General features: G+C 43.1%; 1 protein-coding gene across 5 annotated transcripts in view; it reads left to right on the top strand.

Annotated features, from left to right (window-relative positions):
* CBFA2T3 (CBFA2/RUNX1 partner transcriptional co-repressor 3) overlaps positions 1–27,773 on the top strand; it is a 111,947-nt gene that overhangs the window by 52,612 nt on the left and 31,562 nt on the right. For 2 of the 5 annotated variants that reach the window (XM_073583550.1, XM_073583533.1), the window contains exon 1: positions 20,583–21,009. The exons of the other annotated variants lie outside the window; for them this stretch is intronic. The gene's annotated coding sequence lies outside the window, so the exon portion shown is untranslated. Of the gene's footprint in view, positions 1–20,582; positions 21,010–27,773 lie in introns of those variants that run through there. 5 annotated transcript variants of the gene reach the window in all.

Below are 27,773 nucleotides of genomic sequence, written 5' to 3'. Positions count from 1 at the left end.
GATGTCGTTACTATGTATCAGGAAGGTTCCAGGAACTGTTAGAATTAATATCAGTTCCGACTCAACCAGTTTCGTGTGACGTAATCTCTATCCGCAGCTCGCAGTTCTCTGGCACTAGAAGGGTCAAATAATAAGTGTGTCTGAGTGCTTGTATGTATTAAAGGGCCTTTCTGTCATGGAGTAGGAAATGACCCCACTGAGAATTAGGAATAATCAATAAGAAAACATACTTAGACAAATATACTTGACAGCAGGCATGTAGAAGGAGCGCACGCTTTAATGGGATGGGAGTAACTGGGTAGACAGGAGGGTTATATAGGGACACAGTATGTGCTGTATGTGTGTGTTAAAGGATATGCATGTCCTGTTTGTAGGCTTTTTATAGTATGTTTAAAGAAATAACAGCTAGATGGGCTGTGTGCACCGAGGCTGAAGCTTTCCAGATCACTAGGGTCTGCAGTTCACGTCATAAGAACCTCGGTGGTAAATGCTAGTGGTTTACTGCCAAGTTATTAACAATTATACTACAATGGTTATATGATCATTTTACTTTTGGACAACGTGATCTCTTTTTGATAGGTATTGTGCTAGACAGTGTGAAAATGTTGTTTTTCCCTTGAAAAAATCACTTTAAAGTGCTGGCCACTAGGGGTCTCCCTTCTGGGTAATTTTCTGTCCCCTGCCTGTTGTCAACTGCAATCCATTATCAGTAGAAAGATGTAGATGGTTTACAGTAAGTTGGGGGACGGTCTTTGTCTCTACACGAAGTGGGTTGGGCCATTGTCTATCTAAAGGGAGTGGGGTGGGTCGTTATCTTTCTAGAGGGTTGGATTTTTTGTCTCTGCTCCTCTCCTGTCACAGGCAGAACAGAAAGACGGGCTTTCAGCTGAGGACAGACAAGTCAATAGACTTTGGCAGGAACAATACATGTTGGGAAATGAGGGATAGCAAGTTCCAGGACCTATAGAGATGGCAGAATGCTGATGAAAAGGAACTTTTCATTGCATTAGAGTGGATGGCAAGTTACAAAGCATGAGAACCAGGACAGTTCTTGCTATCCACTGCGCATCTCCTGGATAAGTAACAAATGCCTGAGCAATAGCGCTGAGGTTAACAAGAGCCTATGTTCACTTGCCAAAGATGGTCATTAAATGGTTTAATCGACATGCATTTAATATCGTGTTTAGACAGACGGAACGTACTTTCATGTGCACAGAACAATTATTACAATTGTTCTGTACTCATAAACATGTTGTCAGCAGCACATTACCTGTTTACACAGGACGATCTGGTGCTGAGAATGACAATTTCTAAGCAAGGTTAAAAATCATTTCACCCTACTAACAAGCGTTTTGCTCGTTTGTCGGGTGATCGCTGATCCTGTTTAGACTTGGAATGCTTGTAATCAGTTATTGGCCAGTGTATATTCGCCTTAAGGGAGGCAAAGGAGTCAGACTAAATACTTTCAGCAACATCCAAAATCTTTAATCACTCTGAAATCTTAATCACTCTGAAAAAAGCATATATAGAATGGGAGGAATAGGGCTAAGTGACAGCACATGTGAAAAAGACTTGGGTATACTAATAGATCACAGACTGAATATGAGTCAACAGTGTGATGCAGCAGCAAAAAAGGCAAATGCAATTCTAGGATGTATTAACAGAAGCATACAGTCTAGATCACGTGAAGTCATTATTTCCCTCTACTCCTCTTTGGTCAGACCTCATCTGGAATATTGTGTCCAGTTTTGGGCACCACATTTTAAAAAAGACATCAACAAACTGGAGCAAGTTCAGAAAAGAGCGACCAGAATGGTGACCGGTCTGCAAACCCTGTCTTATGAGGAAAGGTTGCAGGATTTGGGAATGTTTAGTTTGAAAAAGCGAAGACTGAGAGGAGACTTAATAGCTGTCTACAAATATCTAAAGGGCTGTCACATTGTAGAAGGATCAACTTTATTCTCATTTGCACAAGGAAAGACTAGAAGCAATGGGATGAAACTGAATGGGAGGAGACACAGATTAGATATTAGAAAAAACTTTTTGACAGTTAGAGTGATCAATGAGTGGAACAGGCTGCCACGAGAAGTGGTGAGTTCTCCTTCAATGGAAGTCTTCAAACAGAGGCTGGACAGACATCTGACTGGGATGATTTAGCGAATTCTGCTTTGAGCAGGGGGTTGGACCAGATGGCCCAGGAGGTCCCTTCCAACTCTACGATTCTATGATTCTATGATTCTCCATGAAGGAGAGTGTAATGACTTGGCTGTCCCCATACATCTCAGACTTTTATGGTCAGAGCAGTCCACATGCCCAACCTGCTCTATCTTTTTCTTTCTGAGCGGTTTTGCGCTCCATAGCAGGAGTCATTGTATCCCTCATACTGTAGCTATCAGGCGCAGAAGTGTGACCATCGCCTATGAGATATCCTACGGCCACCTGGATATGAAACCTTCGTTAAAGATGTCTTCTACGTTGGAACATTAATAGCAATGACGGTCTCCTGCTACTTCTGTTGCATAGATCTATCCTCTGATTATGGCAATATTTCCAGAAGAAAATGTCTAATATGGCAGCATCCATAGTCCAAACCTCTGTCGCAAAGTATTTCTATTCCTAGTTGACTCTTAATACTCCAGCAAAGTCATAAGAGGGAGATGATACAGGAGGTGCCATGGTTTAAGCGTTGAAGTATTGCTCCTTCATAGTGAGTGTGTATCAGACTAGGCGCTTGCCTGAGTGCGGCTGTCCCGGCACTGATAGTGCAGTAGGATAATGTAACATGTCAAGTGTGTGTGCCAGATAATAGTCTCGTTACCCGTTTGTCTCCATGTGTTTCTTTCTAGGGTGATTGTTCTTTAATGATACAATAAGCCCTTGACAGATAAACGGGTCGAGAAGATATGAGCCTTAGAAGAACATGGTCTTATCTATCAGAAAAATAAGCACAAATATTCATGACTCATATCTCATTGTAAACATGGGCAAGTAAATGTGGGGAAATGTAACCAGAAATTATCTAATATATTGTCATTATTGGAATTGCCCCTGTTATTAAAGTCACTTTTATCCACCATTGCCATGCATGCACTTGCAATGGGTCCATATGAAAAAAAATCCCAGACATGTCCTATTCTGGCACAATTCGAGGGGCCAAACTCGCCCATCCAAGTCAATGGGTCCATGAAAATTATGCCATGCACGTGCTGTCCATTTTTTGTATCAGTTGCATGTAGATAAGTGAAATATCTACTTTTAGGCGTCCTTACGTTTTATGTTATTTTTTTAAAGTGTGTAAAAAAATGGATAATGCACAAATGATAAGGAAAAAATTGATGCAAAAGTAAAAAAAAAAAATAAAAATACAATTTTTCATAAAGACACAAAATGGACAAGCATATATCAATAATGCCTACAGCAGTCGACGTCAGGAACAACAGCGAATCACTTGCTGTAGGCATCGACACTTGTGTCTTAGTCCTTACACCCCCATCTGAAGACTAAACCATCAAGAATTTGCACCCATGATTAATGTGAGGATCAAAAAGTGCAAAACTGTTATTTTTGGAGTAAATTTTGGGCAGAATGAAGTTCGTAATAAGTACGCGAGTAGATCAATAATGCATACAGCAACTGGTGTAGGGAGGAGAAGTAAATCACTTTCTGTAGGCATCAACACTTGTGTGTTAATCTTTACACCCCATAGTATCTGGAAAACATACCTATGATCAATAGGAAGGTCAAAAAGTGTGAAGCTTTACGGGTGCTTTTAGAGTAATTTCTGGGCAGAATGAAGTTCCTGATAAGGAATGAATGTGACTTGAGTTATTGTGTAACACAAAATGATTACATTGATTCCAGCAATGTGTTACTTACTGGGCTGCTTGCTGTAGTTTCCATAAAGACACTGTTTTCTCAGCAATAGATCACTAGAGGACTAGTAAATCTGCTGCAAAGCAGTCCAACCACATCTCCACCACTGATTGGCACCTTTCTGCCTATACACAGTGTAAACTGAACGCTACCATTCAGTGATGTGGGCAGGGTTACATAAGGTTCAGTATTCATAGCACTGCTAGATTTGCAGAAGATAATGAGCGATTTTTATCAAAGCAACAGCAAGCAGCCCAGTAAGTGATACATCGCCGGAATCAGTGTCTCTGTCTCTAGATCATACTGCTCTCAAAAAAACTTAAAAAAAAAAAAAAAAGTGTTTACAAACATTGGTAATCACAGTACCACTTGGGAGCTTTTGCCAAAATTATGTTGCCATAATCATAATAAATCAGAGGTTGAGTTTACATTCTACAGTATTTTCCATCTTTTTTTTCAGCTATTTGTTTCCACTAATGCGGATGTTTTTCATGTAAATTTTTACTGACACCAAACTGGGGGAAAGAAAGGAAACAAGCAAACAAAAAAAACCCCCAATTAATAATAGCGCTCCAGACCACATGTATCAGTACAGTTCTGACTGCGAACAATCGGACGAGATGGGAGCCGGAGCTCTCACCACCACCACTTTTATTGATTGTATCATGCAGATCAAGCTAATTTGGGCACCAGCCCAAGTCCATCGCACCAGTAGTTCCACAGACTAAATGTTACTGCCTCCACTGGAATCACTATAACCACAAGCCTTCTCCATACCCCATTTCTATTTCTCGAAGCTTCAATATTTTCAAAAACATAAAATACCAAAAACTAATCTAGGTATAGCATAAATTAAAATAATCGGTTCCTTTACAGTTGCTGTTTTGTGCCATCACACACCCTATATATTATGTAGCACCTGGTCAGGTGGATCCTCAAAGTCCCTTGTCCACAGGAGCAGTTATTGAGCATCACGGAAAGGTAGCACTGGTGCAGCAGGACAAATGGGTCGGGATGAAGTGGGGTCGAAGAAGTAGTTGGCTGTAGAGTCAGTGTGGAACTGGTGTAGAAGAGCTGAAACAGCAATAGCAGAGCAGAGGTTGGGCAGGGATGACTGATGTAGCAGAGCTGAAGCAGTGGTGACCGATGTTCAGAGCTCGCCCTCACGGGTGTGTCAGATGTTACAGCCATCCTGGATCCAGGGTTAGAAGGTCAATGCGATTAGCTCTACAAGCATCTTCTTGATTTTTACGTCTGTTATGAAGTGATATTATTCCCCTCCCTCTAGGACCCAACAGTTATCTCCACCTTTTGCTTCTAACTAACACACTCTTGCTGAATATTTAAATACCTTCAGTCTCTTCAGCAAGGTGCTGGTGTTAGCGCAATTTCCCTCTGTTTGGTTGGAAGTACTAGCTGTTGGCTAGTGTCTTCTTGGAGTACTCTTGGAGGACTGCAGGTATGATATCTCTGTGGTCTTCTCAAGACAAGTGTATCCTGTCATTTGTCCACCCTCTGTCTTTAGTTGTAGTGGAGGCTGACTAGCGTATCCCCCGTCCCCTTCCTATCCTCCTATCCAGGGCCTATAGCTATGGTCAGGCAAGGATTAGATTTATTAGAGAGCCCTAGGCTGGTTAGATGTCAGGCAAGACAGGGTGTTAGATCTGCCTAGGGGTCTTCACTCCCCCCTTTTCTAGTGTTTGGGCTGCCCTTCCTTCTCCCAGTTGTTGTGCACCTTGCTTCTCCCTCACCCAGTGTGACACTAGCACAGCAGTGGATGATGAAGTAGACACCAAGTTTGACAAAATATATTCTTTACTGATTGAAAAAAAAACAAGCTTTTTTTTTTTAAATGTTGGAGATGAAGACAAACCAAAAAGAAACTGGAATGAGCACAACACTGGATGGATAACAAATAAATTGATATCTGCTGAAATTCAGCAAGTGGCATGAAATACAATATATTATGACATTGCCTAAATAAATTATTCCTTGAGGCAAATAAAGTGCAAGCGCTAAATTCCTTGTATAATCAGAAGGCAAAAAACATTTATAAATGCAGATATCAAACATTCCTGATCCCCTCGGAAAAACAATAAAGCTCCCAGTGAAATGGATAATATTGCATGAATAAGCCGAGTTCCTGAGGAAGAACTCTATTGAAACGCGTGTTAAGGGGTACACTGGTTGGTTCCCCATTGTGGGTAAATATGATCATGAGTGTTTAGTAACTTGCTAACCTTGCATTATGCTGTGAACTATCCATATCTGACCCTCTCTGTATACTGCCTATTCATGCAATATTATCCATTTCACTGGGAGCTTTATTGTTTTTCTGAGGGGATCAGGAATGTTTGATATCTTCATTTAGAATTTTTTTTTGCCTTCTGATTATACAAGGAATTTAGCACTTGCACTTTATTTGGCCAAGGAATAATCTATTTAGGCAATGTCATAATATATTGTATTTCATGCCACTTGCTGAATTTCATCAGATATCAATTTATTTGTTATCCATCCAGTGTTGTGCTCATTCCAGTTTCTTTTTGGTTTGTCTTCATCTCCAACAATTTTTTTTTAAAAAAGCTTGTATTTTTAACCAATAAAGAATATATTTTGTCAAACTTGGTTTTTGGAAGACCTTTTTCTTACATGCATGGGGGAAGAGAGCAGAGCCCAGCCCTGCAGTTTAGAAAGTACACAATATCCTCTTTTAGCTAAAAATATTCTGAGTGTTACTAGAAGACTGCCCCGGGCTACAACCACCGTACTCCAACCCCTCTCTATACCCCAAGATATGACTTTAGGATGAAAAGTCTCTAACATCATATTATATAGAAAGCTGGCCATTGATTGGAATAAATGTTTGATGTACCTGTCTATATTTCCCCTTTTCACATGTAAAGCGCCATGGAATAAATGGCGCTATATAAATGCATAATAATAATAATGTATCATGCAGGATGTCGATGATCTTGGCGGGTTCTTCTGTTAAGACCTCTAATGATCAGCTGGTATTGTGGGGGGCAGACCTGGGGTTCGATGATCCTTTAATAATATTCCCCATAATAACACAATACCTAATTAAATCAATAAAGATCCCAGCTCTTTTTTCCACCCTTTTGCAATAAAATTAGTATTTAAGCATAGAATTTAGGTGACTCCCTTTAAGTCATATGTCAAAACTGCTACTAAAATGTAGTTTTATATCAAGTGTTGTTATGGACACCTATTGGGTAAGTATGCCGAGCAGTTACACCCTGCTGGTAACACTTTCGGAGGTTTGCAGATACTGGTATAGCAGGTGTACGGCTCGAGGAGGATAAACATGGTTGCAGATGTGTACAAGAATAGTACGGAGCCAGCCGTGTATGATGTGTGTTTCCTCGTGGTGAGATGGAGAGGTTTTGTGGGCAATGCGGGGGTTGTGAAAGTGGAACATCTGTGAGGACAGAGGATTCAGCTGCAACTGCATCTGTTAAAACAATTCCGGGGGTTTAGCAAAGGGGTCTGAAAAAAAAAGACTGGTTACTAAGGATGGCACGATTGGGGATCATAGGGAGGAAGATTTGTAAATAAATAAATACATAAAAGTAATGTAGTTTATTATTCATTTTCCTAAAGAAAGGGGGATTCCTTATGGTTTTTACTCCATTTTCCAACTGGCTATAGACATGATTTAAGGCTCTCACCATAAACATTAACTTTTCGGTTCGGTCAGTTGATCAATACAGTGCTATGTCCCATTGGAATCCAGCCGGCATGGATCATCATGTATCCCCTAAATATGAGATTGTTGGATCACTGGGACCCCCACCTATTGCCGCAATGGCTAAACTTGTGTCCCCTATACAAAAGAAAATGCATAATTGCAGTGGCTTGTCGTGTAAGCCTCCTACCTCTCTATTAAAAAGTACAGCACTGAAACAACCCATCATCTTATCTTCAGTGCCATAGAATAAGATTGATACTACTAGACTCTCCTGTCAGTATTTTGGCCAGAGGAGAATGCAAGTACCCATTTTGGCAGTCGGGCAGTCCAAGCGATGGGACCCATCCAATAATCACCATTAATTTGGTGGATATGTCCCAAACAGCCAGCCTGGCCTTGAGTTTCGCCTTGTAGGCTCCTTCCGGGGCATCCAGTTGTGTGGTCTCAGCAATTTGGTGGATAGGTGATAATTTATCTAAACCCAAAGGAATCACAAAAGGTAAACCGACATCAATGCCTTTAATGGGAAGTAGCCAGTATGTCCTGTGTCATCCCGAAAAAAGGAATTAGCAAAAGAAGCTTACATGATATAATACTGCAATAACACTAACAAAAAATTAGAAATTCTTTGTTACACTCACAAAAGTATTAGAAATAGCACTCAAAACGATAAAAGACTGGCCTGACCTTGGGTTTCGCTTTGTAGGCTCCTTCCGGGGCATCCAATTCTATGGTCTCAACAATTAGGTGGAGAGGTGATCATTTACATAGACCTAAATAGGCACAGTGATCCCTTATGGTAAACAGACATCATAATGGGAAGTACCCAGTGTGTCCTGTGTCACCCCTAAAGTTGAAATTGGTAAAAGAAGTTACACTTTAAAAAAAATAATTTTTTTATTATACTCACAAGAGTATTAGAAAAAGCACTCATAACAATAAAAGACTTTCCTGAGCCTGGCCTTGGGTTTCGCCATGAAGGTTCTATCCAGGGCATCCAGTTTTGTGCTCTCAAATATATTAATAAGTCATCTAATTACATTCCATGGTAAACATATGTATAGATTAGCGAAGTACCCATCCATAGTGCCCATTGGAGGAAGGCAAATGCTGTCCTAGGTATGCCCCCCTGAGCCTCCCATCATTCATTATTGTTTGGAGACACCATGTCACGGTTCTCCAGATGTGAATGATATGAAAAAAGTCCAGACATGTCATTTACACGCTGAGTAGAGATGCACACGCTGAGTAGAGATGCACACGCTGAGTAGGCCTGCACACGCTGAGTAGGCCTGCACACGCTGAGTAGACACTGCTCTCATTTGCCCCCTCTCATTTGTTTAGTCAAATCATGGCAGCTGCAAATAAGGTTATATTCAGATGGTGCAGTTTGGTGCATCATAAGCCAAATTTGATAAAGTGCATGCATTTTTGCAGCTGTTTTTAATGCATTTGCATTTTTTTAATTGTCCGAATGTACCAAGGATTTGTTTTAATTGCTTATTTAATGCTAGATTTGTGAGTGGCATGCATGAATGAGACAGGAGGAAATGCCCTTTAAATCAGGTTTATTTAGGTTTTTATACCTCCATTGGTCTCAATAGGTTCATTTGTGTAGGAAACCACATGCTACAAACTACATATGTTGACACACTGGGCTATGCACAGATATAGATGTTGACACAGATTCAGGGGAGCTGGGAGTAGACAGCTGGGAGATGAATCTCTATTTGGCTGGCACATGGGTTCTAAGCGGGCAGAGTCCGGCAAGGGACAGATGGCAGGTGGTAGAGTCTTATACAAGCTTGTTTTCTGAATGTGACATCGGGCATTTGGAGTGACCACAGACAGCAGAAACGTCACTCCCTCTTATTAATAGACAGGAGCACCCCGGGGAAAGTCAAAGGAGCAAAAACAAACGTTACACTTGTAAAATTCTATAATATAGTGGCGTCATATGCTGACCTGCTGCTGGACGCTTACGTGTTAGCAACAGTATCAAATTACTTTTATTAAAGTGGTTTTGTAATTTCTGCTTTAAAAAATAAAAACTTAAAAATCTTTACTCACCCTCCCCCGGTCCAACATCAAATCTCGCTCTTGGTTATTGTTTCAACATATTGGCAGCACTTGGGTCAATAACTGAGCTCAGCAGCTTGTGCCATCAACTCGGGCAGAGCCACCGAGCTCACTGATTGGCTCACAGACACTTGGCGGAGAACCAGCCTCAGACCTGGGGAGGGTGAGTAATGCAGGGTATGTTTTCTTTTCTTTTTTTTTTTAAACAAACGGCAGCTGGGGGACGGGCGTTTTCCGAAATCGGAAAACCCTTTTAATAATTAGTAAAGGCGTAATAATATTTATATAGCACCAACATATTCAGGAGCGCTGTTCAGACAAGGTAGCATAGCAACAATCTAATTAAAAAGGTCGGCCTCGAAAAAACACTTTTGGCCCATCTACAGTCGCTACCTCTGCACCTTCTCCGCTTTTTCAGGGGGGCACTACTTTGATATTCGGGAACTAAATCTACTATAGGACCCCTTATGCAGTCACCAGTCTCTGGGCTGATTTTCCTAAAACGCATTACCACTGACAAATATAGTAATAATTTTTAGTGCTATATTAACACCTTAATGACCGCCAATACGTCTTTTAACTGACCTGAGATATAAGAGACTAGCACTCTCATACAGGTGACCATCCAGCATCTGTCAGCTGTCCACTATAGCTGACAAATTGCTGCATCAGCCATGATCAGTGTTTGAACCGTCCAAATCATTTTAACCCCTTAGATGCAGCTGTTAACAGTGACAACATCATATAAATGGTTAACAGAGTGTGGGGGCTTCCTCTTTATCCCCATCGGCACCCTGAGATCATGATTGTGTGGTCCTGATGTTTGCCATGGCAATTCACGACCAAATAGCGGCCTTAGAGTCTGACGGCTGTTGTAACCTGTTCAGAAGTTACCGACATTTAGGTGGTAAAAATACACTTTTTCATTTCTGTCATGCCACTTTGCATTAATTCCTGAAAATGACCTAAAGAGTTAATAAACTACCTGATAGCAGTTTTCAATATGTCAGGGGGTGCTGTTTTTAAAATGGTATAACTTTTGGGGGTTTTCCAATATATAGGACCCCCAAAGTCACTTCAAACCTGGATAGGTCCCTAAAAAATTTTTTGTAAATTTCCTTGATAAAATGAAAAATTACTGCTACATTTTTAAACCTCCTAAAATGCTAACAAAATAAAAGAATATTTTACAAATAGTGCTGATGTAAAGCTGATATGTGGAAAATGTTATTTATGAAAGTTTTTGTGTGTTATAACAATCTGGGGATAAGCATTCAGAGTTTGAAAATTGCTAATTTGTTAACATTTTTCTCAAATTTCTGATATCTTTTATAAATAAAAACAAAACAAATTGACCTAAATTTACCGTTATCATAAAGTACAGTGTGTCACGAAAAAACAGTCTCAAAATCATTGGGATTTGTTGAAGCGTTCCAGAGTTATTACCACATAAAGTGACACTGGTCAGATTTCAAAAATTTGGCTCCGTCACTAAGGGGTTAAAGTATATTGCCACTATTGGGGGGGCTGGTTATTTTCTTCCTGTTTACTTATTTGCATGTATTTAGGTAAAAGAATAATTTTTCCAATCGGGTTTTGTTATATATTTTGCACTGTTTGGCTTTTCCATGCACATTGCAAACCGCAAAATGAGCAAACTGAGAATCTGTCAGTGAGCTCATTCTGATGGGGCTCTTTGCAACTTTTCTGTCTTTTATCGTGCGCCTCTCAGCTGATTTATGACCACAAATCACATCAGAGTGGACCTTGCATAAATCTGCTCAAAAATAGACAAACTGTCCCAACGAGCTCACTGACAAATTCTAAGTTAACTCATTCTGCAACTCGCAATAATGCATAACAGAGGCTATAAAAAGAAAACAGTGCACATTTTGTTTTAATGGAACGCAATTGCAAAATTTATTTTTGGCCCGTTGGAAATGTTGACCCTGAAAGTGTCCAGACCCTTTAAGTTTTTGCTATTAACTCAACTTTTGCTGAAAATATGCAAAAAAATAATAACAACATACGGGTTACACATACCAGCAAAGAAACAAATTGTTCTTGGCAGTTACATGAAGGAATTCTCTAGTTTTGTACAAATAACACGTCCACCGCCTAGACTCACACTCCAGAATATGTCTTCCCTGCTCATTCCCTCAGGGGCAGATTTTTGGGGGCTGAGAAATTTTGTTTAACCACCGACGTTCTTAGACCTCTACAGACTTTGCTATTTCTTTGGTACAATGCCTTTTTACTGGCGGATCCTGACTGACCTTTGACTAAACTGGATTGGGACAGGTTGGTCTTCAGCCCATGCTACGGTTTTACCCCAAAAAATCCTGATCGGAGGCGTCTGTGGATCACTTTTCTACACTTGATGACTAAGGATAGAAAAACAGTGTAATGGGGTTCTCCAATTCTTTTCTTGAGAATAAGCAGATGACATCATAGCCACAGCGATCAGCTGCATTCCTTTAGGAATCCTAGTGTTATAGGCTCTCCTTGCGAGGGTGAGGTGGATCCTCTAAGACCAAGTCTGGGTGAGCACACAGGCGTCAATGTAGCAGGTAGGTAAGACATACAGAACCAGGGACCAATAGCACTGGAGGCAGCAGGCAGACTGGAAAGCTGGTAGCAGAGATCGTGCCGTCCCCAGACAGGCAGCAAAGGCCACGCAGACCCCAGACAGGCAGCAAAGGCCGCGCTGACCCCAGACAGGCAGCAGAGGTCGTGCAGATCCCAGGCAGGCAGCAGAGGTCGTGCAGATCCCAGGCAGGCAGCAGAGGTCGTGCAGATCCTAGACAGGTAGCAGAGCTCCTGCAGACACCAAACAGGTTGCAGAGGCCGCGCAGACCCCAGGCAGACAGCAGAGGCCGCACAGACCTCAGGCAGGCAGCAGAGGCCTTGCAGACCCCAGGCAGGCAACAGAGGCCTTGCAGACCCCAGATAGGTAGCAGAGGCCGTGCAGACCCCAGGCAGGCAGCAGAGGCCGTGCAGACCCCAGGTAGGTAGCAGAGCATCTGCCTGCAGCCCCCAGGTAGGTAGCAGAGCATCTGCCTGCAGCCCCCAGGCAGGTAGCAGAGCATCTGCAGCCCCCAGGTAGATAGCAGAGCACCTGCAGCCCCCAGGAAGGTAGCAGAGCACCTGCAGCTCCCAGGTAGGTAGCAGAGCATCAGCAGCCCCCAGGTAGGTAGCAGAGCACCTGCAGCCCCCAGGCAGGTAGCAGAGCACCTGCAGCCCCCAGGAAAGTAGTAGAGCACCTGCAGCCCCCGGGAAGGTAGCAGAGCACCTGCAGCCCCCAGGAAGGTAGCAGAGCACCTGCAGCCCCCGGGAAGGTAGCAGAGCACCTGCAGCCCCCAGGCAGGTAGCAGAGCATCTGCAGCCCCCAGGTAGATAGCAGAGCACCTGCAGCCCCCAGGAAGGTAGCAGAGCACCTGCAGCTCCTAGGTAGGTAGAGCATCTGCCTGCAGCCCCCAGGTAGGTAGCAGAGCATCAGCAGCCCCCAGGTAGGTAGCAGAGCACCTGCAGCCCCCAGGCAGGTAGCAGTGCACCTGCAGCCCCCAGGAAAGTAGTAGAGCACCTGCAGCCCCCGGGAAGGTAGCAGAGCACCTGCAGCTCCCAAGCAGGTAGCAGAGCACCTGCAGCCCCCAGGAAGGTAGCAGAGCACCTGCAGCCCCCAGGAAGGTAGCAGAGTAGGTCATGGTGCACACACAAACTAAGAGTCTTAATACCAAGACACAGATGTGTCTTGTAGGTCTTATTAAGGCCTAGGTAGATGATTACATGGGACCACATCGGGCCACTTGCAAAACCTGACATGGAGCAAGTTAGAGTTTAGTGGACCGGGTGAAGGGAGCAGAGCTTGAACCCGGGACAGGTGTGTGACACTTAGCAGTAAGTGATCAGTTTTCCTGCAGTGCCTCTACAGGAGGAACCAAACATTACACTTTCAAATCAATGGGCTATCTGTAATGCAGGACAGGAGAGGTTCTCCGGAGCGAGCGAAGCTCTTTGTAACCTCTCTATGCTCAAGTGATGACGACGCTGATAGAGATTTTCTAAACTGTGTAACCCCTTTAAGGACTAGAGATCAGATAATCAATTTGTCCATTCCCTTCCAATTTCACTGAATCTATCTGCACAAAATGTACAATGCCATATTTGTTAATTATTTGCATTCATTCCTAAAGTCACTCCATACCAAAGATGGCCAGATTGGGAGTAAATGCGAACAAAAGTCCCTACATTAATAATTTGGTACAATACAATAATATTAATAATAAAAATAAAAAACAGGCCGCCAGCCAAAGTAATATGGGAGAAACCTATTTCTTAAGTCCTGAAGACAGAAAGGAAGATTTTCTATTCAGTCCCGCGAGGAGCGGTGGAAGGCAGAGTCAACAATGCAGTAAGTTTAATTCACCATATTAAATAAAGCGCCTGAGAGAGACTGACAAGAAAAAGATAATGGCGGAGGGGGCGAGGTGAGATGCTTATAGAGGCGGCTGAGGGAGGAGGGGAGGCTGATGCCAGATGTGGCCACTCAGACCCAGCTGCAGTGTGTGATATCTGCTAACACCAGGCTGAGACTTCCCTGTTTCCATACTGAGCCCCTTATCTGCTCTTTGCATGCACCAAGCAGAAGCTGCGGCACACTGAGCCAGAGACCGCGTGGAGGAGCCGATAGACAGCGAGCCGCCACAATTAGTTGGAAGCTAAAAGACTAGTAGCCTGGAGCTTATTCTGCAGTGACCGAATCGAGGACAAAATTATTCCTCAAAAAGGGGGCTCTGACTTTATAGAGCAACTTTTTTAGGGTCATGTCTAAATTAGATGTAGTGAAGGGATCTACCCTTCACTACATAATCTATGCGGCCATATAGGCATATTTTTCTGGGCTTTGCCTCTTTAAAGGGGGTCTGCCACTCCAAACACAGACATTTGGTGCACCCTTGGTGTTGGCCAAACATCTCCACCCTCCTACTCTTTGAGATAGATAGAAAACAATTGGTTGGGAAGATGCACTACTTGGCCAGGGCTGATGCAATGTCATCTGTGCTACGCCAGAAGCCTCTCTAATGAAGCCAAAGGGTAAGAGATTCACGGCCTCCCGTCTAGCCGATAGTTGACACTGACCTTGACGCTGGGCCAGAGTCCTATGAATCGATCAGCTCATCTCTCGTGGAGATAGGTGGAAAACAAGTGGGTGGGAAGGTGCACTGCACTGTTGGCCAGGACTGGCACAATGTCATCTGTGCCACCCCAGAAGCCACAATCAAAAGCCTCTCCAAGGAAGCCAAAGGATAAGAGATTCACGGGCCTCCCGTCTAGCCTCTAGTTAGCACTGACCTTGACGCTGGACCGGAGTCCCACGAATTGATCAACTCGTGTCTCGTGGAAATAGATGGAAAACAAGTGGGTGGGAAGGTGTACTGTACTGTTGGCCATGACTCGCACAATGTCATCTGTGCCACCCGATAAGCCACTATCAAAAGCCTCTCCAAGCAGGCCAAAGGGTAAGCGATTCACGGCCTCCTGTCTAGCCGCTAGTAAACACTGACCTTGAGGCTGGCCCGGAGTCCTATGAATCGATCCGCTCATCTCTAGTGTAGATACATGGAAAGGTGCATTGAACTGCTCCGCCGTGCCATGGGTGCATCATGCGTCTGTACGAGGTTTGAACAGTCAGTCTCCCTTTAAAGAATAGCACAGCAGAGTAACATATTCCACACAGCCAGAAAAATATATATCCCTGCCCAGCTTCAATTAATTAAAGCTAAGCTGCAATACCAAAAACAGCCAGTTGCAAAAGTGGTGCTGTTTCTGGTCAGCTCTAAGCAAATCTAATATTACTATACACTATATTTATTATAAAAGACTCAAACACGGGACTAGCCAGATCTTCCTCCAGGGAAGGACCCAGCCAAGGGGTGGCTCCTTTCGGAAACCACCATTACCACGTTGCCCCTCATCAGTGTGGAGTAGGATTCTGGCAACACCTCGAAACAGTTGTCTGTGGATGGATACCTAGCCTTGGTATTTCCCTTGTCATATCTGTAAACTCGTAAAGAGCTGGAGATTGACTTAAAGGGCCACTTAATATGGTGGTAATGGTGGTTTCCGAAAGGAGCCACCCCTTGGCTGGGTCCTTCCTTGGAGGAAGATCTGGCTAGTCCCGTGTTTGAGACTCTTAAATGAGGCTCCACGGACTTTATTTGCATACTATATTTATTATAGTCTAAAGGTTGATTAAAAAATGGCTTCTTTAGACCTTATTAATGAGAGGTCCTGAAATTGCAAAGATAATATTAAAGATTGAGGTGCTGCAGAATGGTATCCTAGGGACTAACTTTTGGGACTAACCCTTTCAAATCTTCAAATTAGGGCTACGTTTTTGACCCAGCCCTAAAAAATATGTAAATGGTCCACTGTATCGTCCTGCAAATTTTTGTAAATCAATTTAAGGGCTCGTGGCTTTATATTGTGGCTCCGTTTTGCCCAGGCTCCGTGCCAGGGCGCAAGAGCTAAGTGCAAAAACTCCAAAATGCATCGGCATAGCGTATTGGTTATAATCTTCCATCTGCTCCCTGTTTACAAGGATGCAAATTGGTTCTTGTCTCATCCCAGGCTATGAGGCTGTGCTTATCTTCTCCCTTGCACCAGCAGATCACGCTCAGAAATGGTTCCTGCAGAGACATCTGTAATCGGAGGCAGTTTGGAGGCCACATACTGACGAGGCAATGATACACGGGGTGGATTCATGTCTTCCGGAGACATAAGTTCTGCATCAAATCTTTCATATCAGAGATGCTATATCCAACTGTTCCGATTTATTGGAAGTTTTATTTTTCCACGCAAGTGTGGATTATCTAAACGCACACTCACTTGTTCTGTGTATTGAGTCTAATCCCAAACTCTAGACCTGACACAAGACAAACCTGGAGAGCTGAATCCTCTGCGGTGCCTATGGATTTGGCTAAGCTCAGACACTTCATGGTTAACAGGCATGTTGGTGTTCTGGCTACATGGGTCATAGGTAGAAGGTCAGGACTGGTGGAGATATTGCAGTATGGTTAAGATGCAGAAGGTCAGGGCTGGTGGAGATATTGCAGTATGGTTAAGATGCAGAAGGTCAGGACTGGTGGAGATATTGCAGTATGGTTAAGATGCAGAAGGTCAGGACTGGTGGAGATATCGCAGTATGGTAAAGATGCAGAAGATCAGGGCTGGTGGAGATATTGCAGTATGGTAAAGATGCAGAAGGTCAGGGCTGGTGGAGATATCGCAGTATAAGATGCAGAAGGTCAGGACTGGTGGAGATATCGCAGTATGGTAAAGATGCAGAAGGTCAGGACTGGTGGAGATATTGCAGTATGGTTAAGATGCAGAAGGTCAGGACTGGTGGAGATATTGCAGTATGGTTAAGATGCAGAAGGTCAGGACTGGTGGAGATATCGCAGTATGGTAAAGATGCAGAAGGTCAGGGCTGGTGGAGATATCGCAGTATAAGATGCAGAAGGTCAGGACTGGTGGAGATATCGCAGTATGGTTAAGATGCAGAAGGTCAGGACTGGTGGAGATATCGCAGTATGGTAAAGAGGCAGAAGGTCAGGACTGGTGGAGATATTGCAGTATGGTAAAGATGCAGAAGGTCAGGACTGGTGGAGATATCGCAGTATGGTTAAGATGCAGAAGGTCAGGACTGGTGGAGATATCGCAGTATGGTAAAGATGCAGAAGGTCAGGACTGGTGGAGATATTGCAGTATGGTTAAGATGCAGAAGGTCAGGACTGGTGGAGATATCGCAGTATGGTAAAGATGCAGAAGGTCAGGACTGGTGGAGATATCGCAGTATGGTAAAGAGGCAGAAGGTCAGGACTGGTGGAGATATTGCAATATGGTAAAGATGCAGAAGGTCAGGACTGGTGGAGATATCGCAGTATGGTAAAGATGCAGAAGGTCAGGACTGGTGGAGATATTGCAGTATGGTTAAGATGCAGAAGGTCAGGACTGGTGGAGATATCGCAGTATGGTAAAGATGCAGAAGGTCAGGACTGGTGGAGATATTGGAGTATGGTTAAGATGCAGAAGGTCAGGACTGGTGGAGATATTGCCATGTAGGGAGCAGGTGGAATGTCAAGGCAGACTGCAGGCAGGGATCCATAGTCAGGGAGCTTGCCAAATCATAACTAATGAAAACAGTGAGAACAGACACCTTTGCATGTAACAAGAATTTTAGAAGCAATCTATACCTCAGGTAATGAGCTCTGAGGAAAAGCGCTTTCCCAATTCTGGATACGCAAAAGAATGGTTTTAAAGAGGCCATTCATCTAAATGTATGTAGATCTGATAATTATGGTAACAATAGACAAGAATACCACAAATTAACAGTGTAGAGGCACCACATGTATACTAATGGAGTGGTCACATTACATTGTTATATCATGCGATCCTTGGGGCCAATCAGCGCTGGCTTCACTCTCCTTCAAACAAATCAAGACATTCGGAGGAAGTGAGAGAGCAGCCACAGTTCTGACTTCTTCCAGATTTAAATTTCGTCTATAGGAGAGTGACTGACTGCAGCGATCACGTGACATAATGTCACCCAATCTCCGGGGTGAACCAGTGCCAACACTGCTGGAACAGCGCCGGCACCAGACTTGTATATAACTGTTATTATTTTACTGGGGGGGAACATAAGGATTCAGAAGGGCATGTCTAAGTAGTCGACAACCCCTTTAAAACCAGACACTTCCAATAGACTGGATTGTGTCGGGTAGCGCATTCCAGAAAGCTGGTGCAGCACGGGAAAAGTTTGGGAGACGGTAAAAGGGGAGGTCTGGGCTATTGAGGATGTTTGTCTTAGATCATAAGCATAGCAGATAGCAGGCCTGATTTGAGTACTACCCCTTCTTTGCCAAGGTCAAGGTTATAGAGAGGGTTATAGGAGCAAACATCTTTGGGGATCATCCATCCTAAATACTACAATTCTCTAAGGCTCTGATAGGCCTTGCATAGCTGTACTAACTAGGCGGTGTATGACGTTATTGCGGTATATTTGCATTATATGGCGGTATTATTTATACAATGCATAATCCCATCCAGTTTTTTAAGGATCATTGTCCATGTAATTGTTTGAGTGTATGGGGGTCGAATATGTATTATTAGGAGCCCTTCACAAACCCCAAACGCCTTGAATGGGCCAAGGGCCTTTGTCGATGAATGGATTAACCCCTGAATTGCCGCTCCGCGCTCTCTACATTGTTAATCAGGATTGAGAGCACGCCGTCTGTCTGCTGTGATATGACAGAACCTGAGAGCTGGATCCATCCGTCACCCAAACAGAGGGAGGGAGCATTGTCTACCAAGTGCTGGTAATTGCAGCCACACAGAGAGATAGGGAGTCGCTGACAACCGGTGACAGGTCATGCTTCCCAGGGACAGTGTCACACCAGGGGAGAAACATCAGACGCCGGTAACCATTGCCATGCTGGAGCAAAGCCATCTATGAAATGAAGAATGTGTAAAGCAAAGCTCTCTTTTTTTTTTGCACTCTCGCTGTATATTTAGAGGGGACAGTAAAAACTAATTTTGTTACTTTTCTTTCGAGATATATATTTATTGTAGATTTTTTTCTGACCTATGGCAAAATGGGAAAGCAGTCATGCGATATCGCGAGCCTTAAATCGCCACGGGGAGCGTTTGTTTATGGCGGCTGCAATACATGGGTCAAACCATCTGCATCCATGGCATAAAGCAGAATCTGAATTTTATACTGCATTTGATGCATTTACAGCATTATGGCACAATCAGTGAAAGAGTTTATATCATTTTTCAGTTTAAAAAAAAAAAAGCGCCACGGGGAGCGTTTGTTTATGGCGGCTGCAATACATGGGTCAAACCATCTGCATCCATGGCATAAAGCAGAATCTGAATTTTATACTGCATTTGATGCATTTACAGCATTATGGCACAATCAGTGAAAGAGTTTATATCATTTTTCAGTTTAAAAAAAAAAAAGCAAAACTCCCATAGTTTATTAAAATGCACTAAACATTTGACTTCTACATCCTCTATGCATCACAGTACACAGCAGACTGTAGAATGAGTTAACAGTAAATCTGAGTGAGCACTTATTTTTTTTGCCCCAAAGAGAAGCCTATGGGCAAATATTTGAAAAATATTATAAAAATACAGTATGTTGTATTTATTTAAGAAAAAAAAAACGCAATGGAACCAAAATAGTGTGAATGTTACGTAAAATGCACAATTTGCAATGCCTTTTATATTTTCAGAATTAATCACAGGCAACATCTGACCACAGAAATTTTTATAGTTAAAAAAACCACGAAAAAAAGTGAAGTTTTTGCCCAAAAAGTCGCAAAACTTTCATCACAGCAAATAAACAAACAGACCATTGGGTGTTTGCCTGCATGGTCGGTCGGTTGGTCCCATTTCTGGCATTATAGGATAGCATGTGATCTCAGTGGCCCGGTAACGTGGCGGTGTAGTCCGATGCCCGGCGTTATCACATGGCACATATGACAAGTTGGTATGACAGCATTGCACATACCGCCTGGCTTAGTTTGCAGGCATAGTGGTGCTCTGTTAGGATTACCATGCCAGTCCATATGTGCAACCTTTAAAGCCTGAGCAGCTGCCACCTTTCAGCGGAGCAGGGCTATCTATAGTCTCTATGATGGATATCATGACATGTTGCTTTCATGTTCTGAAATATATATGGACAACTAAGCAAGTGCTGCACCCAAACAGACAAACCTGACCTGGGACAAACCTACTGATACCTCCCCTCTAAAGAAAAGGCTATGTCTGCTGTCTACAGGGCAGGACAGGGTTAACAAAGCAGAGACAGGAGCTCAGCTCCCTCTGCAGGCCGTTCTGGGTACTGCAGCCTGTGCATCTCAGCTGAGAAGCCGAGGAACAGCGGCAGTGTGAGGCTGAGAGCCAAGCAAGGAGGAGGCATCCAGCGCACCCAGCACTGCAAAGCCAACGGGACATGCTGCAGCAGGACACCAAGACTCTGGACACCCTGACCTGGGATTGCAGGGGGCAACACTGTCACTCAGGCATCTAATCAACAACAAAAAAAAGAAAGAAAGCAACAAAGATTGCAAAGTGGCCAGGAAGGAAGAGGACAGCCACCAACTGCAGGAACAGCTCTGTACATTGTGCAAGGAGACACTGGGGACATTGCCTGTAACAGGCACCTCTAGGCTGGGATGGGGGAGCCCAGGATGTGACATGGTGCAGCCACCTCTGCCTGGAGCCATCAGTGTGCCTGGTGACCTGTGACCTCCAGCTCCAGTCTGATCCTGGGAAAGGTGAGTGACCTGAAGGAACATGGACCAATCTATCTATATATTATCTATCATTCTATTTATTATCTATCATTCTATTATCTGTCATCTATTTATCTATCTATTTCTCCATTTATCCGTTATCTATCTGGATTGTGCAGACCCCATTAGCTCTCTGATCTCCAGTTGCACTCCTGGCATCCCGTTTACTATGCCTTTTACACTATTATTGCCCCTCTGCCATGCTGGCACTCACAGGTGACCCTATACAGGACATTGTGTTACCTTGCTGCCCTTGTGTTCTCATTTCCTCCATTCGTTATTTTACTAAATGTAAACAATCATCATTGTGTTTTGTAAATATACTTCTATAATATTTGGCCGGTGGAGAATATTTTGCATTTCCCATAAATACTTGAGGCAATTAATGTGAGGTGGATCAGGTCCCCCAGCTCCACAGCTTCGGAAATTATTCTAGAGAAAATCCAGAGATCTTCTGCGTGGAGTTAACAGGGAAAGTGAATAAGAAAGCGTGCGTGGTTCTAAAGCATTTGGGGGAGATCAGGCTGTGGAGCTTGCAATCAAATCCTATATTTATTAGAAGGAAGTATGTTTCTTGTTGGTGGAGTCAGGGGATGGAGGGCTTCCATGATCTATCAGGAGAGGACGATGTTTCATGGACTGTTTGGTAAGCCCTGTCATCTCCCAGACAATACAAGATGTAATCTTCTAAGCACTGCCTGGGTATTGTTTGCAGAATCCATCTGTCACCCAGAGTGATACAGAGCCCACCATGTACCAGGGGACCCCGACACCTGACTGGTGACAGCAGGGAGGCTTTAATGTCATAGACCCCCATGGCATCCAGGCACCTTACAGTGGACTTCAGTTCATGACAGTTCTCCATAGGTAGATGATTTCATGTTTACGCCTACAGGGGGCGTCTCTAAGGCTATGTGCACACGGAGTTTTTTGGCTCTGCGGATTTTGTAGTGAAAACCGCAGATAAATCCGCAGGACTAAAGTCCTGCAGTTTATCTGCGGTTTTGCACCTCATAATGGATGAGGTGTGAAACTGCAGCGTTTCTGCAATAAAGAATTGACATGCTGCGGATTGTAAACCGCGGAAAAATCCGCAGCATGTGCACTGCGTTTTCCAGTTTACCATTGAAAACAATGGTACTGTACAAAGCACCTAAATCTGCTGCGGACCCGCAGCTGCAGAAACGCTGCGGATCCGCAGCAGAATCCGCACCGTGTGCACATAGGCTATGGGGGTAGCAGCATCCTGCAAAATTTATTTAGTAATGGAAGATTATCTATCTATCATCTATTATTATCAATCTATCATTATTATATATCATCTATTATCATCCATCTATTTATTATCTATCATCTATTATTTATCTATCATCTATCGATCTTTTATTTATCTATCATCTATCTATCATCTATTATCTATATCTATTTTATATTATCTATTATATATCCTCTATCTATTATATACTATCTATTATATATTATCTACTAGCTATTATCTATCTTTCATCTATCTGTAGATCCATCCTTCTATCTATCTCTCTATCCATCCATCCTGTAAAATGTCTTTAGTAAATGTAAATCACTACATGTGATAACATTGTAGACTTTTCACGGTGACTTACAAAAGCTCCTGCATCCAAAAAGTGCATTATTCCTATGACGTACAGAGCGTTATTTGTGACCGTTCATCCCAGCACTGGATCTTACTACTAATATTTCAGATATTGAAGAAAAAGGGGAGAGAAAAACGGAGTCAGGGCTCCATTTCCATGAGTTTTATAGATGTAACAGATCTGAACTTGTATCTTAACACTTATTGGGTTGCAATGTTTGCCCGCCATTATGATGCACCTGCAGTCCTATGTAAAACCACAGCGCAGCGGGTTGCGCCACATGACGAACTCGGCACTGCTACATCTGCGTAGATGAGTTTATTCCCCTCTGCCTGTGTTCAGTTGATTGCTGCATTATAGCTGCGGCATTACAATGGAGAAATTGTGGCATGTCGGCTTTGTTACGTAATATGGGGGGGGGGGACTTGCTTCACTTTTTTTCTGTAGCAACAAGAGGAGGTGGATTCTTACAGGAATGTATTTGTGCTTTGTAGGGGGTGTAAAATTATAATTATGTAATTAACGTTTATGTCTTTATGATTCTAATTACCTGAAATGTATGTCTGTGAGTCATCCTCTTACTTGTATATTAGGCTTTACAGAAGCTGGGATTCCAAAGCTGATAACCCGTAATGCAAGCCATTACCATTTGCACAGCAGTTGTCACCCACATTACTACATAGATATGTTTTTATGCAGAATTATATCTGTTCCCGTGCTCCCATTCCCTTTTTTGGATCAATAGGGGGCAGACGTGCAGTACCCAGCCGCGGCCACTATTCCATAACTGTCCACATACAGCCGCTGCCAGTCCTGGGAACTGCTGATTGGCGGATGGCGCATCTCATCTCCACCAATCAGATATTGATGATGTATCCTAAGGAAAAGCCATTAATATAAAAGTCCTGGACCATCCCTTTAAGTGTAAGTTCTCACCACGACTAGAGGGTCACTTCTGGGGTCATTTATAGGCCACCACCACTTTTGGAATCCGTGTTATCTTTCATGTATGTTACTGAACATACAGAGGTTAGGGCTGTAGGTGCTGCACTTTCCGTGTCGGGGTGGGCCCAAAGGCCACCGTCACATAAGAAAACCCCACCATTGTAAATGGGACATAGTAGGGGTGACCGTGTTACAATTTAGTATCATGGCCCAGGAGACGTCTGGATTCAGTGTCCCTAGGTAGAAATTGTCAGGGTGAACGATGTCACATTTTGCTATCAGTACATGATGACATCACACTGCATTGGAATAAATGGAAGTTGGAGCCACTTTCAGATTTCAGGGGGTCTCATAAGTTGGAACCTCATGAATCTACATCTACTGACTTCTATTGACCAGTCGTGGCCTCTACTTGACTGGTAGCTGCCACTAGCAAAGAACAATGAATGGTAAAATGGGTCTTCGGCTGCAGTTTGTTTAAAAAGCAAACAAATCAATTGTTCTTTATTCACCCTCCCCAGGTCCAGCACTGAGTCTCAGCTGCTGCTCCTGGTGTCTATTATTGTCTGCAGTGCTGTCAGCCAATCAGTTCTGCTCAAGTTGCCGGTACAGATAAAGATACAAGGGTGCAATTGTGGAGACTCAGCGTGGGACCAGGGGAGGGTGAGTAAAGGACAGATTATTTTTTTAAAAACAAACTGCAACCAGGGGAAAGATTTTTTTTTCAAACTGAAAAGCCTCTTTCATGTCTGTTTAATTCTATTTTTTTTTTGGGGGGGGGAGGTGAATAAAATCTCTCATTTGCCCTTTGATATCACACATCCTTTGTGGTACTGATGAGAGCACGAGAGTCCCACAGGAAGAGACGCCCTGCCAAGTTCTAACTGGAAAACTGACTCTTACGGGTTCACTCACTGGTTTGTGCTCATGGATATGTCCCCTGTTATGGATGCTGTAGCTAATTTAACGACTGATTAAAACAATATCTCAATAATTATGTGCAGCGGATACGTCCCAGATGTTATAACGGTTATACTCCTCAGCGCAGGAACATATTACACCGTCTATTACATGACTGTGGACTTGATCACTACAACTATATCAAAGGAGAAAATTGCAAATTTTCTAAAAAAATAAATAAATTGCCTTTAAGGGGTTGGATGATAGTAAGCACCTCCCCTTTGTGGGCGCCCAATCAGCAGCGCCAAAAAGCATCACATGACACATTTTCCTGTTTCGCAGGGCTTCTTCTGGATCTCACAATTCGCATATTTGGAATCCACTTGGTGGGTTCATATTTGGTCAGAGGTAGGAGATGATCAGCCCATTTACTCTCAGGATGGCACAGCTAAAAAGGCTTTTGTCCGATGGTCTAATAGTTTATGACCATCTCTAGATTTTATTAAGATCTCTGACAAACCATGACATTTCTTAAATTCACTTTTTCTTTTTTTTTTTGGCGTTTGATATTCGATGCTTTTTTTTTACGCCTAACTTTTTAAAATGGTGCACAAATTTCATGAATTTTTGCCTAAATAAAATATATAAATACTTTTTATTTTTGTCTATGAATGTTCAAAAAGTAGCCCAGTTTTATAAAATGTTTAAAAAAAAAGTATGCGTACAAAAAAAACTCTTGGGGTAGGGGAGTGGAGTACATTTGCGCAAAAGTTTTGCAACTTTTTGAAAAGTCACAAATGATGAATCAGCCAAAAACATCTGGAAATGCCAAACATTGCTCACAATGATCATTAAAAACAAACAAACAAAACAAAAACCAGGTGAACACAAACAGATTGCATATTTAAAGAATTAAGTGCAAGTGGAAAAATAGGTGAAAAACACCAAAAAAATAGACGAAAAATATATAAAAATACCATATATATGTACCAGGAATAGAGAAATGACCTTAGATTTGTGGCACAATTGGAGCCAATAATGTCTGTAAAGCGCTGTGGAATTAATGGCGCTATATAAAATGAGTTAAATAAATAAAATAAATAAATCTTCGTGGATTTTTTTAGGAGCAGTTAACGAGAACTTCCCAAAATGTCAGGTTTCTGTAGAAAGTTACTGGCACCAATATCTACCTGGATCCAGGGATTTGTCCTGATTTATAACATCTCAACCCGAATAATTGACAAGAGCACTGTGATTTATCCCATACCAGTTCTAAGTGTTCTTCTCCCCTCCAAGGTTTGTCAGGAGTGGCACCGTGCCATCCACACGCCGTGATACCAATCAGCACCAGCCCTTCTGTTTCTGTGCAAACAGTGTGCTATCTGTGCCGCGCCATCATCCCCGCACCCAGCGTGCAGAGACACCTCCACCCCCTCAATGCTTCAGCCTTGCGTATGCCAAGTAACACTGACAGGATCTGTAACATGGTGCCCTGGTCCAGATTGATAACATTGCAAGGTCTTGTTTTCATCATTTGCATGAGATTTCAGAAACATGAGTCATTGTGTTGAAAGTCAGCTAAGTAGTCGAGTTTAGTAAATTAGAATCTAGAACCTTATTGATACAGAGCTTATGGGTTACCTATAACATCACTGATCCAGAGCCTATGGGTTACCTAGAACCTCATTCATCTGGAGCATATTGCTTACCTAGAACCTCATTGATCCAGATGCTATGGGTTACCTAGAACCTCACTGATCTGGATCCTATTGGTTACCTAGAACCTCATTGATCCGGATGCTATGGGTTACTTAGAACCTCATTGATCTGGAGCCTATTGGTTACCTAGAACCTCATTTATCCAGAGGCTATGTGTTACCTAGAACCTCTTTGATCTGGAGCCTATGGGTGCCCATAATCTTCATCCGGGCTCATTTGAACAGAGAATTGGTCAATGGCAGAGCCTAGTTAATACAATTGATCTGATACTGTGTAGGAAAGCACAAATTCTAAGGGGGTAAAAAATGTTCCAGGATTGCATTATCAGCCCCAAGGTATCTTTATGAAGCGTCAAGGCCCTTCTTAGAAGAGCATGGGAGCAATGGGTTCCTTTGTGAAGTGGACCCTCTAAGGCCCTGGTCCGGATGGGTCTACAGACCTTGGGCGTTGGTGCAGCTGGCAGGATGGTACGTGGGGAGTGAGGACGTGTTGGCACACTCAGGAATCTTGTGAGCAACAGGACGAATATAGTGGAAGTCAGCAGGGGATGAAGCAAGTTAAAGCATGTTGTGCACAGAGGAAGGAGTTTGCCAAACTAAAGTCTTGAATCTCAATCCTTAGACACAGGTGTGTGTCCTAATGGGCCTTAAATAGGATCATGGAGATGACGTCACTGAGCCATGCAGGGCAACCTGCAAAACCCAACGTGGAGCACAACAGAGGGCAGCGGGCCGAGGTGAAGGAAGCAGAGCCCGGGATATCTGGGACAGGTGTGCAACATCCTGACACCCAGCTAGCACTAACGTCATTCAATGTAATGCAGCTCCGATGCAGAGTGCAACAGTGGAGATGACATTGTCATCGGCTGCGTCGCTCTGCGTAGGCAGCAACCAAGATGACAAAGCTCTCACTATAATGAATCATATTGAATGATGTGCTTTGCATAGGCAGAAACAGAGTTACTGTACGACAGGCTGGGCAGCTCTTAGTGAATAAAGAGTTAGTGAAGACGGAAGATAATATTAAAGGGGCGGCGGGCCCTATACCGCAGGGTATACTGGTGTAAGCTCGGATAAACTCAGGTCACACTGAGTAGTCATTGTCAGCAGCTAATGATTGGTGTGCTTTGCATATCAATCTATGCAGGCAGCAGGGCAGGAGGACGATGATGATTAGAGATGTGGGCAGGGAGGCGGTGGGCCGGCAGCGGGGCCAACATTCCGTTTGTCTGTTCTGTTTAAAGAAACAGACCTGTGGAATTCATCTGCAAAAGATCTGTTGCACTAATAATGGAAACGAAAGCAAAAGGGGTCCCACTGATTCTTTTGGGTGGTCCGTCTGGGTTCCATTTTGCGGCAGTGTTCAGAAAGGGAAAAAAAAAAGGTCTTGTTTGAACAACTTTTTTTTTCCTTTTTTTCTAAACTGGCACAAACTGGAACCCAAAGGTTTGTTTTGTTTTTTTTTTTTTGGGGGGGGGATACTTTTGCACATAAATTCCAGAATATACGAAAATGTGAACTTGGCCCTATTTTAATTATATGAGTATTTTCTTAAAAAACACGGGTTTGG

The sequence above is a fragment of the Dendrobates tinctorius genome, unplaced genomic scaffold, assembly GCF_039654945.1.
Source record: "Dendrobates tinctorius isolate UK_male_01 unplaced genomic scaffold, ASM3965494v1 ptg000009l, whole genome shotgun sequence".
Taxonomy (NCBI): domain Eukaryota; kingdom Metazoa; phylum Chordata; class Amphibia; order Anura; family Dendrobatidae; genus Dendrobates; species Dendrobates tinctorius.
Note: the sequence above shows the minus strand (reverse complement) of the source record. Positions and strands in the feature narration are given on the sequence as shown.